Raw genomic sequence first — 17,864 nt, 5'->3', positions numbered from 1 at the left:
TGGGTCATGAATGGGTCATATGTGTCATAAAGGAGACTAGGACTGTCCACAGCCCCCTCCCAAGTGTGAGGAACCCTGACGTGAGTACTGTGGCAACACTAAAGGCAACCCAGGATATACTGATGGAGGAGAAGGAACAAGAGGAGGAGGAGGAGGGAGGGAGGGAGGACTTGCAGAAGGCAGGGGAGAGGTAGCTTTGTTGTGTTTCTTAAGCCTTTTTGAAGGGGTAGGTACCAGTGGGTTGATGGCCTCCTCAAAAGTCAACTTACTCTTATGAAGTGTAGAGTCATTCTACCCCTGTGGTGGCTTCACCATGATCCGACCAGTGCCTGGCTGGGAATGGATCGGCTGCTACTGAGCATCCAGATGTTTCAACAGCCGATTGAGGATTGGGTGCACGAAGCCTTAAAGGAAGCCATAGAGGAAGCAGTGATGGAAGAGGGTCTCAATGGGATGGATGGTTGCCCACTAGACGGCGTCAAACTTGATCTCTTGCCTTTGGGTCCAAGTGTTTTTGTGCAATATGTCTACACCGAAATCTTCAGCTCCACCCCTTTTGAGTCCGAGGGTGGGCAAGAGCGTGCCTTCTGATCCAGTGCTGAAGTGGCAGACGAGGCTCTGATTTGAGGACGACTTTGGTCCCAAATGTGTAACGGGTGTAGGGTCTATCTTGGAATAGTGGTGTCGGCCATGGTCGGAATGCAGTGTCACACCAGAGGCCTCATTGGTGGTATGGTAGCTCGGGGATGGTGTCCTTAGGTGATGAGTAAGAGGAGCATCAGTACTCACTGCAGTCTTTTGCTGTTGCTGGCCCAACAGAGGCTCTTTTGTCTGTATGTCCGCCTCAGAGTCAATGCTTTCCAGCAAGAAGGCTGGTTCCATTTTGACATCTGGAGCATCCATCTCTTTGATATCAGACTCCTCAAGTTCTCCAAAGATGCATGGAGTGTCTTTCACATCTCCCGTACAGGCCATGGTGGCCGAGGCAATGATCATGTCGGTTCCCTAGAGTCTTTGTTACAGAACACAAAACACACCAACAGGAATCATCTTGCTGGTGTAGAGACAAAAGAGAGATTGCAGACTAATGGGGGGGGGGGGAAATCGGACCTCCGGTACTTGGTGTGCCAAGGAAGACAGAATCGAAATGGAGTGCTTTTCATCATGTCAACATTCTCAACCCAGTCTGTGGAAGTCGAGAGGTATGTAACCAACACAGATTCGAATGGAAGGTGTAGGAAGCTGGCCTGATATGCGGTGGGTATCCAAGGTACTTACACCTTATACCAGGTCCACATATCCCCTCCTAGTGAAGCGTAGGCAGTGCCTAGAAGCTAGGCTCTGTAGAAGTAGCTGTGGATGAGCAGCCAAGGCTTATCTAGGACACATGCAAAGCTCATGCAGTACCACTGTAGTCATACAACACTTAAACACATGAAAGAAAACACTCAGTTGCACAAACATAAAGGTACTTTATCTTTGGAACACAATGCCACAAAATACTAGAAGGGCACCCCTCCAATAGGAGGTAAGTAATACACTAAATATATACACTAATAATCAGAAACAGGCATAGAAAATGTTAGAAAACAGTGCAAATAACAATAACCATTAGTGACCCTAGGGGAGCACAAACCATATACTAAAAAATTGGAATGTGAACACAGGACCCTATCTAGGTAAGTGGAATGTGTAGAGGGAAGCTGGGAGTACTAGAAAACCACATAAGTAATACAGTGCCCGCCAGCAACCAGGAAAGCAGGAGTAAATCACTGGAATTTCCCCAAACCACCCAAAAGGAGGAAAAGAAGAACAAGAAGACACCCAGAGAAGACTGCAAGAAAACCAACAGCGGATTCCTGAAGAAAGAAGACCTGTGGAGAGAGGGGACCAAGTCCAAGAGTCACAGTAGAGTCCAGGAGGCGTAGGAGCTACTACCCACCCAGCTCTACTTGCAGGAGTTGGTCAACGGTGATGAAGAATAGGTCAGCACTACAGCCCTGGAGCCAGAGAAGAGTTCCTGATGGATGCAGAAGATGTCCTGGGCTTGATCAGATCAAGCTACAGGAGGGCAGAAACCTGTCTGAGGGGTGGCAGCAACGGGACTGCTCAGAAAACCCTGTAAGACTGGTAGTAGCAATGCTTGGGGTACTCTAATGAGCCCCCAGACTGCACAAAATCATACTGCCAATATTTGCAACAGTATTGGGGTATGATTCCAACATGTTTGATACCAAAAATGCCCAGGTTCGGAGTTACCATTATGTAGCTGGACATAGGTAGTGACCTATGTCCAGTACATGTGTAAAATGACATCCCTGCACTCACAAAGTCCAGGAAAATAGATCTGGAGTTTGTGGGGGGTACCTATGCTAGTGCAGGGGTGCCCTCACACACAGGTACCTGTACTCTGCCCTCTGGACTGAGAGGGCCTACCATAAGGTTGGCTTACAGTGACCTGTAGTGAAAACGGGTACATGCACCCATTTCACGCAGGCTTCAATGGCAGTCCTACAGAACCCTTTGCATGGGCACCCTATGGGTGGCAGAATAACTGCTGCAGCCCAACTGATCCCCTGGAACCGTAATGCCCTGGGTACCTAGGTACCATGTACTAGGTCATGGGGGACCATGCCAATTGTGGGAAAGACAAGGTACAATTTACAGGAGAGCGTAGAACTACTAGGATCCTGGTTAGCAAGATCCCGGTAGACACAGTCAAACACACTAACAACAGGCAGAAAATGGAGGTAACCATGCCAAGAAAGAGGGTACTTTCCTACAGAAGGAGATGGTTGAAAAACAACAAGAGGTAGGATAGTCAGTTCTCACTGGAAACCAACAAGGGGATGGATTTGAGGGCCTGGTGAGAAAACTACACTGCATCAAACTGGAGCTCACAATGACACACCTAAACCCAAAGGTTGAGAAAAAAATGAACTATGGAGGCGATCCCCATGCCACATACGCTAATAGGTGCAGTTACTAGGTCCTGTGACTTGAAAAGACTTCCTTCGCACAATAAGAAGTTGTCCGCAACCGAGCCCAACACTAGATGGCAGAAGTATGCACAGCATGTGTATCTACAACTACACATGACGCAAACACATTTATTGGGTCTCAAAAAGCACACATTGCCATAGTAATCTCAGGCACTGAACGGAACTATTTTGATTGCAGATGTACTCCTTGTGAGAGAGTGAGATGCTATCACTCACTGTAAAGTTAGCACATGACTGAAGTGTCTTGACCCATTTCCTCATGCTGTCCACTGTCGTTGGTGAAATTAAAATCTGAATGACTCAACAGACCAATGATTCAAGAGGGCTGGCTGAAAGCTACTAGAGATTTTAATAAATACAAGATTTACTACAATCAAAAAGTTTGGCTAATGCCAGTCCTCAAAAAAGAAGAAAAATATACAGACCATTCCGGACCCAGCCACTACAGGCCAGGGTATTGCACAAGATGTGAATAAAGAAAAAAGAAAAAAAAATAAACATACTGCATAATCAGATCAGACACCCAGCTACATGACAAAATCCCATCTGGCAACATTAATCCAATGGAACACATGGAAACTGCTGACATCCATACTGTAGATCAGTGCATAGTGCACAGGGTAGAAAACTGTTCCACAATGTACAGGAGGACCACAGACTACATACAAGTCAGATCTGGACACCTAATGTGCTATTTAAGACCGAAGCTGTAACTGGACCTCTATAAACTTACCACCTCTCTTATACAAGAATATCTAGAGAGATGGGGACATTTTAGGGGAGTCGTTTCTGGAATGTATAAGTTCACTATATCCCATACATTCACCAGACCTTTGGACAAGTCGTTGCTCAGAAATGTCAAAGGATACTGAGAAATGACTTGAACATAGGACAATGATACTAGAATTAAATCACTGGGAAACCCAGGATTGGCAATAGACACAAACAAAGCTGAAAACTGCAGGTTTCCTCATAATACCAATTGCTGGAGATGTACATAGGTCCACTGAGACATCCTTCACATTGTGTGGTCTGGTCTGAAATTGGACTACTGGACAATGATATGAAAAACATTGACAGATGCCAGCGATTACCATCATTTCACAAACTTACCATGTTACATGAGATCACATATGTCCTGGATACAAGAGAATATGGCTGTTCAAAGCACAGGGAATGGCCAAGGTTGTATTCCCCAACATTAGCATTCTTCTCCTGTGCTGAAATATATGCAAATAACATCATGGGAAGGAAAAGGTTGCTTACTCAGTAAGCATTTCTTTGGGGCATGAAGTGCTGTAGATTCACATGCATCTAGTGTTGGGCTTGGAGGTGTGCAAGTTGTTTTTCTTTAAAGATAGTCCTTTGAGTCATGAGGTAGAGCGACTCCTCTTGCTGGCAATGTGCATGGGCATCGAGTCCATTGTTAGATTGTTTTCCCACAAGGTTGGTGAGGATGGAGTGTGAAACACAGTGTAGTATAGTAAAATGTCCATGCTAAATGAATGTGTGATAACTTATAAAAGTAACTAACACACAGATGTCTGGGTAGGAGGATGGGGGCATTTAAATCTAAAGCACTACATGCCACAAAAAGATGCTTACTGGGCAAATAACTTTTTTCATTTGAGGCATGTGTGGCTGTAGATACACATGGTTCACACAGACTGAAAAACAATCCTCCTCAATAAGCTCTTGCTTAACATGTGGGGGTTACATTTGTTTGAAATAGTGTCCGTAGAACTTCTTGGCCATAATTGTCTTTTTGATGGGCCAGCACATCTTCACAGTACTGGTTGATAAATGTATGTGCTGCAGACCATGTAGCTGCCTTACATATATGAGCTATAGGTATATTTACTGGGAAGGCAATTGAAACTCCTTTTTATGAGTGGAGCAAGCTCTAGGAGGGATAGATAAAGTTATTTTAGCTCGAGCAAAGCATGTTTGAATGGAATGCATTTCACAATCCAACGTGCAATGCCCAATTTGGAAATTACCTTTCCTTTGTGTTGTTTTGAAGAAGGAACAAGGAGCTGTTGTGTTTTTGTAAATTATTTGGTTCTACCAATATAATATGTAAGGGCTCTTTTAACATCTAGGGTGTGTAGAGCCCTTTCTGCAACTGAGTCAGGCTGGGGAAAAATAATGGTATTTCAATAGATTGATATGGGTGAAATTGAGATACCACCATTGGAAGAAATTTAGGTTTGGTACATAGTACCACCCTATCTCTATGTAGTTGGAAGAAGGGTACTTCTAAAGTTAACGTCTGAAGCTCACTGACACATCTGAGTGAAGTGATGACAAATAGAAATTATACTTTCCAGGACAAAAACTGGAGGGAGCAGGAGTGGAGGGGCTCAAATGGAGGCCTCATTAAGCTTGGTAGTACAATATTTAGATTCCAAATGGGGGCAGGTGGCACTGTAGGAGGAATTAATCCTTTGAGACCTTCCAAGGAGGCTTTAGCAACCAGAATCCTGAATATAGAAGTGTGTTGTCTGTTTGTAGATATGTAGCCACTGCCGCTAGGCTTAGCGTTATAGATGTAAAAGCTAGACCTGTAGAATGCAAATAGAATCTATAACAGACAATGTCTTTAACATTGGGTTTCAACAGATCCATTTGTTTGGACTGACAGTAGTGGACAAATCTTTTCCACTTTGCAGCATAATAAGCAGGAGTAGTTGGTCTGGGTGCTTCTATAAGGATAGCTATACAGGGTTGTGGTAGAGTAAAATAACCAAACTCTAGGACTTGAGGAGCCAGATCGCAAAGTTGAGAGATCTGGTGCCTGGGTGTCCGATTCCTCCAAGTTTTTGCATAAGAAGGACCTTCCTGTTCGAGTGGTCTAGGAGTGTGGTGAACCATGGTTGCCATGCCCATGTGGAGCTACTAGAAAGAGGGTGAAAGATGTCAGCCGAAGTTTGCCAACCACAAACAGAAGTAGTGGGAGAGGTGGAAAATCATGAGCAAATATTCCTGTCCAAATCATCCCTAGTGCATTGTCCTTGCACTGTGGGCGTGAGAACAAGGAGGCGAGGTTTGGGCATTTTGTGTTTTCTGCTGAGGTGAAATGGTCTATTTCTGGGTGACCCCCAGTGCCGGAAGTATGGGAGGACGACGCGTGGGTGGAGCTCCATTCATGGACTTGTTGATGCCTCCTGCTGAGGAGATCTGCAAAGTCGTTGTCCACTCCTTGTCAGGGGTTAACCGCGGCGCCTGCATTGACGATCAGGATATTGTAGTACTTCCGGACTACATATCCCATGACGTCTATCGCCGGAAGAGATCGCGTAAAACCACGCGCATCCAGGAAGCGTTGTGCGTTATTCGTTTCACAGATCAAGGTCGGATGGTCAACGAGGGCTCTTGTTGACGCCGTTCTCGAGGGTGGGTCTCGTTCGGCTTCCAGTGGATTACTTGCTGCTCTTTCGTTTCCCTCAAGTCTGGGATATTCCCGTTATCGTCGGGAGTCTCAAGTTGGTAAGCGGTGAGGCGATCTGGTGCCGGATTCCCTCGCCTTTTTTCCCACTATCCTATTCGACCAAGACACTGTTGATATCCGAGGCACGGCATTCCTGTACTTTAACTGTTCGATACCCAGGAACTGTTGTTTTCAGAGCTGGAGAACATTTTTATTCTGCTGTGACGCTGTGCTAATGTTTACTTTTACGGGGATGGAACTGCTGGAACATTTTTTGCTTTTTAGCACATGGGGTAGAAAGAATGGGTCATTTCTACCATTTGCGTGACTATGACAAGAGGCTCAGTGTCTTAACTGAGTTATTGAAAGGAGCCCGAGTTGGGTTTTTCCGTTAGTCTTTTTCTTCTCTCTCTTCGTTTTGTTTCCTCACTATTTTTTGTCTATCTTGTACAAGAGTGGGTGTTGAACAACCCATAGGAGATTATCTGTGTTCATCGTTGGCCTGTGGTATCCATCTATGATTCAGATGGAGCATAGACAGGCGTGGGACTAATCCTGCCCTCAGGAGATATTGGCAGGTACGGTCGTTGGTGCTTTAGCGAGACATTGCGAGAATAGATAGGCTAATGTGATATTAACGCTGTGTATTCTTCTCATTACAGATATCCCTTCCATGCTGTTCCTTCCCCTTCCTTCCCTCACCTGATTACTCCAATGCACCGTGGTTTTTATCGGTGACTTGGTGGTGTCAGGAGGCGGACTCCCATTTGCATCGCACCGAGTCTGAGGAGCATCTACAACGTGACAGAATAACGCACCCACGAATAACGCTCCTCCCGCTTGGTGTGTTGCAAAGATGGCATCAATGGATGATGTATTACAGGCGTTAGCAGTAGTACAACAAGAGTTGGCTAATTCTAGGGCTGAGGCAGCGGCTTTAAAAGAAAGGGTAGAAAAGCTTACTAGAAATCCCTTCAACGTCTCAGCATCCACACCACAGGTAACCGTGAATGTCTCCCCTCCTATCCCTTTAGCCAGCCCAGAACGGTTTTCAGGGGACCCCAAGAAAATTCAGGCCTTTTTGACTCAGTTGTCTCTACATTTCTCTTGTAAACCCGCGTCCTTTCCCTCTAACCTTTCCAGGGTAGCTTTCACTATTTCTTATCTCTCTGGAGACGCAGCTAATTGGGCCGTGCCATTAGTCAGGAACGATGACCCCCTTGTTAACAGATTGGAATGCCTTTCGTCCGCCTTCGAGAGGGTGTTTGATCATAGAACAACCACTTTTAGTGCTGATAGGGAATTACTGGAGCTGAGACAGGGGAGGTCTGATCTGGTCACTTATCTTACGACCTTCAATAGACTGGTGGCGGAATCCGGGTGGCCAGAGGAAAAGAGAATGTCTCTCTATTATCAAGGCTTACGAGATGACATGAAGGATATACTCGCTCAAATAGATCCGCAGCCTTCCACTTGTACAGACCTTGTAAATCTTACCCTGAGACTGAACCACAGATTAGCAGAAAGAGGGGTAGAGCGTAGAGCGGGTGATAGGCGACCTGGCATTCTAGAAAGGGAGGTGCGATCTGCTTCTACTCCCAATGAGATAGGTGGGGAGCCTATGGACGTGGGAGCCGTTCGGGCACCCTTGTCGAAATCTGAGAAGGAGAGTAGGAGGGTACAGGGGTTGTGCATGTATTGCGGCAGGAAGGGTCATTATGTAGGAGAGAGTGTCCCCTCAAACCAAAAAAAAGATTCTCCTACTCCCCCACTCAAAAGGTGGCGGTTATGTCAGGAAAGACATCTGAGAAAGAGGTCCTGCCCTTTACAGAACCCCAACAGGTGCTACGGTTAACTTCCTTAACCTTTTTTCCACAGGAAGAAAGGGCGTCCCACCTTTTGTTTTCAGTAGAGTTGGTGACCAAAGAACGAAAGCATCCAGTATGGGCGATGATAGACTCCGGAGCCACGGGAAATTTCATAGATGCAGGGGTGGTTAGGAGATTGGGACTTCCTAGCATTCAGAGAAAGGACCCGGAAACAGTATTGGCGGTTGATGGTACTCCGCTGAAATCTGGGCCCCTCACAGAACATACGGAGGACATTGGTTTGATCTTCAATGGGGTATCTCCGGAACATAAAGAAAGAATCAGGCTGAATATAATAGAGGCGCCTCAGTGCGAAATTATTTTGGGAATGCCTTGGTTAAGAAAACACAATCCTTTTATCGATTGGCAAACCAAGACGGTTAGTTTTCAGTCCTCGATGTGTGAGAATAGCTGCTTCTTGTACGACGATCCCCCCACGGTAGCGTTGGCTCAAGGGTTACAGTTGGCCACAGTGGTGGAGAAAACAGTGATATTGCCCTCCGTTTATGTCAAGTTCAAGGATGTGTTCGACGAGGGTCGGGCTGAGACATTGCCACCACATCGCATGTATGATTGCAAGATAGATCTGATCCCTGGAGCTCTCCTTCCTTCTTGTAGGGTTTATGCTCTATCAGACCTAGAAACCAAGCATTTGAGAAAATACTTGGATCACTTCCTAGAGATTGGGTTCATTAGACCGTCTTGTTCTCCGGCAGCCTCTCCACTCTTTTTCATAGCTAAAGCTAATAAAGAGTTGAGAACCTGCATCGATTATCGAATGCTGAACAAGAATACGGTACGGAATAGATACCCTCTTCCTCTCATACCAGTGTTACTGGACCAGGTGAAAGAGGCGGTAATCTATACAAGGTTGGACCTGAAGGGAGCTTACCATCTGGTCAGAATCCGTGAAGGGGACGAGTGGAAAACGGCGTTCAAAACCCGTTATGGCCTGTTTGAATACTTGGTAATGCCGTTCGGGTTGTGTAACGCCCCGGCGGCATTCCAGTATTTCCTGAACGATGTTCTCAAGGAATACATAGACCATTTCGTAATCGTTTACATAGATGACATTTTGGTGTATTCCACATCCCTGGAGCGCCACTTTGACCATGTTTCTTTAGTACTCCAAGTATTGCGACAGCATAGCCTTTTTTGCAAACTGAGCAAATGTGAGTTCCATGTCCAGAAGGTTGAGTTCTTGGGGGTGGATTTAAGCCCCGAGGGGTTTTGCATGTCGACAAGAAAAATACAGGCTGTTCAGGAGTGGCCAGTACCCACTAGTATGAGAGACGTGCAATGCTTCCTTGGGTTTTCTAATTACTACAGAAGATTCATCTCTCATTTTTCCCACATTGTGTCACCTATAACAAGGTTGCTAAGAAAGGGTGTGTCTTTTGTTTGGTCAGAGGAGGCTTTTTGCTTTTTAAAACAGGCCTTCTGCTCCGCACCTATACTTCAACATCCACAGCCAGATGCACCTTTCATCGTTGAGGCAGATGCCTCTGACATAGCGATTGGTGCAGTGTTATCTCAACGAAACAAAACCACCGGACAGCTTCATCCTGATGCGTTCTTATCCAGAAAGCTATCTGCTGCGGAACTTAACTATACGGTGGCAGAAAAGGAACTGCTAGCCATCAAAAAGGCATTTCAGGAATGGCGACACTACCTTTGGGGAGCTCAACACCCGGTCACGGTGTATACGGATCACCGCAATCTGCAGTATATGAAGGAGGCAAGACAACTTACCCAGCGGCAAATGAGGTGGATGTTGTTTTTTTCGGAATATGAGTTTGTGGTGACCTTCCGTCCTGGGGTTGACAATCGCAAGGCAGATTCACTGTCCCGACAAGAGGACGTGAGAACCAGAGTTTCAAGACCCGAGGAAGCAATCCTCAAACCCGAAAGAGTGATTTGCGCCCTTCATATCTCCCATTTCCTAGAAAACATTTCTAAGCATAAGTCTGCTGCTCAGTGGAAGAAATGGGCAGAACTAAGTCAGGACCGTACCCTTAAGCATGGAATACCGTTGCAAGGTAATCGTTTGTATTTGCCAACACAAGAACTCCGAGTGCAAGCCTTCAATTGGTGTCATGATGCGGTAACGGCTGGTCATCCTGGTTACACCAAAACTGCGCAAATTGTTCAACGACATTTCAGGTGGGAAGGTTGGGCTAAAGACGTTGCGGCCTGGGTGGCTCGGTGTGAGATATGTGCACGAGCCAAGGGAGAAAACGCGAAGAGCCAGGGCAAACTGATGCCTTTGCCCACTCCGGATAGGCCATGGCAAACCATTAGCGTGGATTTTGTGGTGGGATTACCAATGGACCAGGGGTACAACGCTATCATGGTGGTAATCGACAGTCTTACCAAGATGGGTCATTTTCTCCCTTGTAAAAACCTGCCTACAGCAAGTCAAACTGCCCACCTACTTTTGTCTCAAGTGGTGCGGTTACACGGTCTACCGAGAACCATTATCTCGGACAGAGGCCCCCAGTTTGTCGCTAGGTTTTGGCGCATGTGGTGTAAGGTTCTGCGTATTGAATCCGCCATGTCCACCAGCTTCCACCCACAAACCGATGGCCAGACGGAGCGCCTTAACCAAACTCTGAAGAAATATCTGAGGTGCTATGCAAAGGACGCTCAAGAATCCTGGGTTTCATTGCTATGGTTGGCCGAACTTTCATACAACAATGCTTGGCATAGCTCGATAAGGGAGTCTCCTTTTCGTGCTAACACGGGTTTCCACGCAGAGATGTTGCCCATAACCATACCTAGGGATGTCACGGATCAACCTACGGTTCATGGTGTGATTAAGAATCTCCAATCCCTGCAAAAGAAGATACGACTCAATCTGGAGACGGCCAAAGAACAGTATAAGAAATGGGGTGATGAACATCGGCGTGAGGGACCGGCATATCAGCCAGGCGATAGAGTGTGGCTTTCCACCAAGTATATACGCTTCAAGATGCGTAGCGTCTTTCATCCTCGTTACATTGGCCCCTATGTGGTGTTACGCAAGATAAACCCTGTGGCTTATCGTCTCCATTTACCTGCTTCCTTACGGATCCATCCGGTGTTTCATTGCAGCCTTTTGAAACCGGCCCTTTCAGCGACCAGGCAGGCGGTGCCTCCGGTGGTCAGAGATGGGCAGCTGGAATACGAGGTGCGCAGAGTGTTGGATTCCAAACGACGGGGGGGGTAAGCTGTGGTATTTGGTTTCGCGGAAGGGGTACGATGCCGAGGATGATTCATGGGAGCCAGAACGCAATGTCCATGCCCCTAGGGCGGTGCGGCTGTTTCATGCCCGTCATCCCTCTAAGCCTGGTCCAAGGAGGCGCTTTGGAGGAGGGCGTACTGTCAGGGGTTAACCGCGGCGCCTGCATTGACGATCAGGATATTGTAGTACTTCCGGACTACATATCCCATGACGTCTATCGCCGGAAGAGATCGCGTAAAACCACGCGCATCCAGGAAGCGTTGTGCGTTATTCGTTTCACAGATCAAGGTCGGATGGTCAACGAGGGCTCTTGTTGACGGCGTTCTCGAGGGTGGGTCTCGTTCGGCTTCCAGTGGATTACTTGCTGCTCTTTCGTTTCCCTCAAGTCTGGGATATTCCCGTTATCGTCGGGAGTCTCGAGTTGGTAAGCGGTGAGGCGATCTGGTGCCGGATTCCCTCGCCTTTTTTCCCACTATCCTATTCGACCAAGACACTGTTGATATCCGAGGCACGGCATTCCTGTACTTGAACTGTTCGATACCCAGGAACTGTTGTTTTCAGAGCTGGAGAACATTTTTATTCTGCTGTGACGCTGTGCTAATGTTTACTTTTACGGGGATGGAACTGCTGGGACATTTTTTGCTTTTTAGCACATGGGGTAGAAAGAATGGGTCATTTCTACCATTTGCGTGACTATGACAAGAGGCTCAGTGTCTTAACTGAGTTATTGAAAGGAGCCCGAGTTGGGTTTTTCCGTTAGTCTTTTTCTTCTCTCTCTTCGTTTTGTTTCCTCACTATTTTTTGTCTATCTTGTACAAGAGTGGGTGTTGAACAACCCATAGGAGATGATCTGTGTTCATCGTTGGCCTGTGGTATCCATCTATGATTCAGATGGAGCATAGACAGGCGTGGGACTAATCCTGCCCTCAGGAGATATTGGCAGGTACGGTCGTTGGTGCTTTAGCGAGACATTGCGAGAATAGATAGGCTAATGTGATATTAACGCTGTGTATTCTTCTCATTACAGATATCCCTTCCATGCTGTTCCTTCCCCTTCCTTCCCTCACCTGATTACTCCAATGCACCGTGGTTTTTATCGGTGACTTGGTGGTGTCAGGAGGCGGACTCCCATTTGCATCCCACCGAGTCTGAGGAGCATCTACAACGTGACACTCCTAGCTAGTATGTTGCTACCAGGTGAATCTTGTTTTGGAGGGCCCATTTCCAAACGGTCTGAGATAAGTGAGAGAGCTGAGGGGGCCCTGGTACCCCTTGCTTTTGTAGATGATACTTTGCAGTCATGTTGTCTGATTTGCTGAAGACTACCTTGCCAATTAGGTAGGAAAGGAAGGCTTTGATCACTAGATGAACAGCTAGCAACTCTAGGTGATTTATATGGAGATGTTTCTGGCTGAATGTCCAGTGTCCTTGGGCAGTGAGATCTTGTGAATCCACTCCCCAGACCATGAAAGAGGCATCCATTGTTATAGTTCTCTGTGGAACTGGGTCCAGGAAAAACTTTCCTTTTAGTAGATTGTTGGTGTTCCACTATAGCAGAGAGTGACAGGCTTGATGACCCACCAACACTAGATCATTCAATTGACCCTATGATTGAGACCATTGTCGCGTTAAGCACTCTTGCAACTAACACATATTGAGTCTGTCATGCGGTACTATGGCTATGTTGAAGCCATCATACTGAGGAGACAGATGACTGTCTTCACTGTTACTTGCTGATGAGATTGAAACAGGGGGATAAGCACCTGGAAGGATTGAATCCTGGTGCCACTAGGGTAAGTTATCCCTCATTGTGAATCAAGGATGACTTTTAGGTAGGGTTGTATTTGGGAAGCCTGGAGATGGGATTTGACTGCATTGATGGTAAAGCCTAGTTGATGAAGTAAATTTATGGGGGCCTGAGTGTGATGGAAGCATTGCTGACGAGTAGGACTTTTAATGAGCCAGTTGTCTGTGGAAAATTGTATATGTTTTGCCTGTGCAGGTGGGCTGATACTACTGTGAGATATTTGGTGAAAACCTGAAGGGTAACACCTTGAATCTAAATGATGGTTGTTTATTATGAACCTGCGGTATTAGTGATGTGCTGGGTGAATGGGAATGTGAAACTAGTCATCCTTTAGGATGAGTGCTGTCATGAAGTCGATTTGTTTTAGTAGTGGGATAACATCTTGAAGAGAGACTATGGGAAAGTGCTCGGAGTGGATGTTTTGATTTAGGGGTCTGAGGTCTAAGACTGGTCTTAAGGACAAATCGTTTTGTAAAATAGTATAATAAATAGACTCCTGTGTGCCTTGCTGGTGTGTTGGCACCGGTTCTCTGCCCCTTTTTTTGCAGAAGTGCCTGAACTTCTACCTTCAGAAACTGTTGTTGCTCTAGTGAGAGTTTTTGTTTGCAAGGTGGAATGTTTGGAGGTGTGGAAGTGAGCTCAAGACAATAGCCATGTTGGATAATATCCATCACCTACTGGTCAGAGGTGATGCCCCCCCCATGTAGGAAAGAACATTTGTAGATGCCCCTGACAGGTGTAGGGGGCAGTTGGCAAGTCAGTTCGATGGAAGTGGGGGAGGGTTTGGTGAAACCACCCTTGGCTTTACCCCTAGAAGGTTGTCCCATTGGAGTCTGTGTACTATCATTTGGGGGAGGTGGTGTGAGGCTGGGGTGTAGGTAAGAGGTGTGGGAATCTGTAGGGGTGGATTTTGTTCCTCCACAATAGGGGGAGCAGTGAAGGATCCACATTGTGATTATATTTGCAACACTCCTATAGTTGGCAGTCTCATTATAGTTATTAATTTTCTCAAGTAGTGTCTACTTGAGGGCCAAAGCGGTGTTCACCACTGAAAGGAAGTGCAAAGATGTTTTGTTGCATGACATTTGAGGAGTACACTGGAATTATTGCCTCTTGCTGCCGTGTTGGCTGCATCAAGGGTGCAGTCAATGGAGGTATTCGCAATTAATTCATTCTCTGAGGTGATCTCATATGCCCTTTTCTTATGTCTCTCTGGAAAATGTTGGAAGAGCCCCTCATCCCAATGAGGTCTATGGTATCAGGAGAGCAAGCCAATGGAGTTGGCGATTCTTCACTGGTTGGCAGCCTGAGCAGCTCCCATGTCCAGCTGCATTCATCTTTTTGCTTTCTTTACTTGGTGAGAGCACCTCACCAGATGTTTGCGAGTTTGCCCTTTTTCTCACTGTGGCAACCACCAGGAGTCAGGAGTGAATTGGCCTCTAATGTATGTTGGTTGGGAAAGATTTATACTTTTGAATCGACCCTGGGAGAAACGACACATGCCTTAACTGGGTCTTTAAAGATGTCCAGTGTGTGTCTAAGCATACCTTTAAGCATCAGCTGATACTGTGCCGAGCACTGGCTAGCAGGAAGGGTTCTCAAACAAAAAAAATCATCCTTTTGTTCAGTGTGTAGCTGCTGCCTGACCTATAATGTTTTGATAGGTAGTGGTGTTGTCTGCCGGAGACTACTTTGCCAGGTACAGATCAGGGTCTATGTCAGTACATGGGTCCATGTCATAAGTGTCCCACTGGTCGTCTTGAAGTGGAATAGAGTCATCCTGTAACCCCTGAAGGAATGACTAGAACCCTCTGGGTATTATCATGTTGGTCTAGGAGGTAAAGGTAAAAATTAAGGTGGTGCAGCAGGTGGTGGTGGGATGGTATACACAGGGCTAGTTGCCTTGTCAGCCTTCTTTCTGTGCTTTGGTGGTACAGGTAAGTTTAAAGCCTCCTCAAACTAAGCTTTCTCTTTGCTGGTTGTGCACTGGCACTAGGAGGTCTGGCTGGGACATGGGCCAGTGTCCTGGTGAATAACGAGATGTTTTTGCCATAAGTCTATTTCCTCCTGCATGCATTGAAGCACTGGTTCCGGTGATTCAGATTGGATTGTGTGCCATGTGAAGGATTATGATTTTGGCTCTGCTGCAACCTTTGTTGCTGAGGCTTTTGCAGCTGAACCTTTCGATGCAGAGCTTTCCAGCCGAAGCTCTTGGATCAATGGATGATTAAGATGCCGGTGTGGAGTGGTATTTTAGCGACGACGCTCAGGAGTCCGATGTTCGGCTCAACTTCAATGGTGAGATTGTTGATTTGAAAGTATGCTGTTTTTATATGACAAGCCAGGGCTAGGTGTGTGTGACACAGTGGTTCAGTGACGACCATGGCCTAGGGTAGTGGTGGTCCGAGTAAAGATTTTGGTCGGTCTAGAGTTTTTGGAATGGGTTGCAGCAGAGATGGAAGGAGCACTGTATTCACAAGTTGTCCCTGCGTGGTCCTGCATTTCGAGCTCAGAACCTGAGCTGTATCACATGAAAAGAACCCCTTATTTGCTGCTGACACCTGGGTGTGGGCCTCCTCTTGAGTGTCTTTGGCTCCATAAAGGTCTGGTATGTCATCGGTGAGGTGAAGGGACATCTCGAGTCATCAAGCTTGTTGATTGCGCAGTGTCTTCTTGGACTGAAAGGATTTGCAGGCCTTGCAGGTGGCTTCTTGATGGTCCAGAGAGAAGCACAAGCTTCACACCTGATGGAGATTAGTGTGTGGGTACTTGGTGTGGCATTGAGGGAAGTATCTGAAGGCTGCTCATTCCATCACTGGGTGGACATGGTGTGGAGGGAACAAGATAAAGTCCGCCACATAGGGCAAAGGCCCTCTGGGGGTGCTGGTGATTTGAGTCTCCTTGACGAAGTCAACGTTGATGGAGAGACAAGTGGGACTGAAAAGAATCGAGATCAAAAACAATACTGACTGTAACGTATGGAAGAGACAAAGAACAACATTGTTGATCCAGAGCAGAGGAGTACACGTCCAAACCCAATGACAGAAGAAAACAATCTAACCATGGAGTTGATGTCCATGCACATTACCAGCAAGATCAGTCCCTACCTTGTGACTCAAAAGACTTTATTAATAGAAAAATGACTTGGACATTTCCAATCCCAACACTAGATGGCGGGATTATGCTAAGCATGCATATCTACAGCCACACATTCCTCGAATTGGTGACTTACCTACTACAACACCAAAAGGAATCAAGTCCCTGATTGTGGGGACAGATAAGAACATATGGGATAACAGCTGGTTTGCCACCTCTAAACTGTGGCCTAGCCTGGCCTCCGACCATCACTTTATTTTGTGGTGTTGCTAGCCTTACAAGAAGACAAAGTGCAATAATTAACTGTAATACACCCATGTATTCTATCCGTACACATAGACAGAGGTGAGAGGCTCTTAATGTGACTATCCCTATATATGAAATACAAACTGGTTGTAACCCCTTTTAACTACCCCCTTCTTTCTTATCCCTAGATACTCACCTTCCTTTTCGGTGACCAATGCCCATACTACTGTATGAGATACCAGTATGACACACTTCCATTTTAATCCTAACAGTGTCTATAACAAAATGGTACATGCCACTGTTCAAATAGCCCCCTGGAAATACACATTCAGAGGATTAGGGGACACATTTGACAGGGACACACATATCCAACCCACCCCTCTTTAAGGAAATAGCCCAGTAGATTTGTCTGCATTAGCTTTGCTGTATTACCTGAATCCTTTTTCAAGATATGTTGTTATAACGTTCTAGACTCAGCTGAGAATTCTTGTGGCCACCGATTTGTCAACTGCATCCACTTTATGTTGCCTGTTAGTGCCCATCTCCCTAGTGCCTCATAACTACATCATTTCAAAACCAGTTTGTTGATGACATTGTATTTCATTTTTCTAAAACTCAGAACAAGGAAAGTTCATCCTAAATATTTGTATTGAATACAGGCAGTAATAGACTAATATACATTCTGTGCATTATTAGAGCGAAAATATTGCAAAACAGTGCCTGAGAGGAGGTGTAGTTAGGGGATTCTAGTTTAATTCTGTGTTTTGGATATTCCAACAGCGTAGGGGTGGAGTGGGGCTGTTTTGCTGGTCATTTGTTTGGCTAGAATTTGTTAGGTGAGCTTTTTCCAATTACCAGTGTAGTCAGAGTGGGAGCTCTAGGAGTGTAAATGTGCAAGTGAGTTTGATTGGTGCTGGGATAGTTAGACTTTAAGATGGGAGACTTCTGTCATGAGCTACGTAAGGGATTCTAATGATGAGTGTGGTTCATTTAGTTTTGTGAATGATCTAAATTTTGTTTAGAGTTGAAGACAATTGCCTAGTAATTGTAGTCTAATCTGAAGGCTGGCAGAAAGCTGCAGTGCCTGCCTAGGTGTAATGGGGAGCCTAAAAGTAGTGTGTGTTGTGTGGAAGGTGGTGGCGTTTGTTCGCATGTGTAATGCATGGACCTAAAGGAAAGTTGTGCTCTTCTC

Source organism: Pleurodeles waltl, chromosome 9, assembly GCF_031143425.1.
Source record: "Pleurodeles waltl isolate 20211129_DDA chromosome 9, aPleWal1.hap1.20221129, whole genome shotgun sequence".
Classification (NCBI taxonomy): domain Eukaryota; kingdom Metazoa; phylum Chordata; class Amphibia; order Caudata; family Salamandridae; genus Pleurodeles; species Pleurodeles waltl.
Note: the sequence above shows the minus strand (reverse complement) of the source record.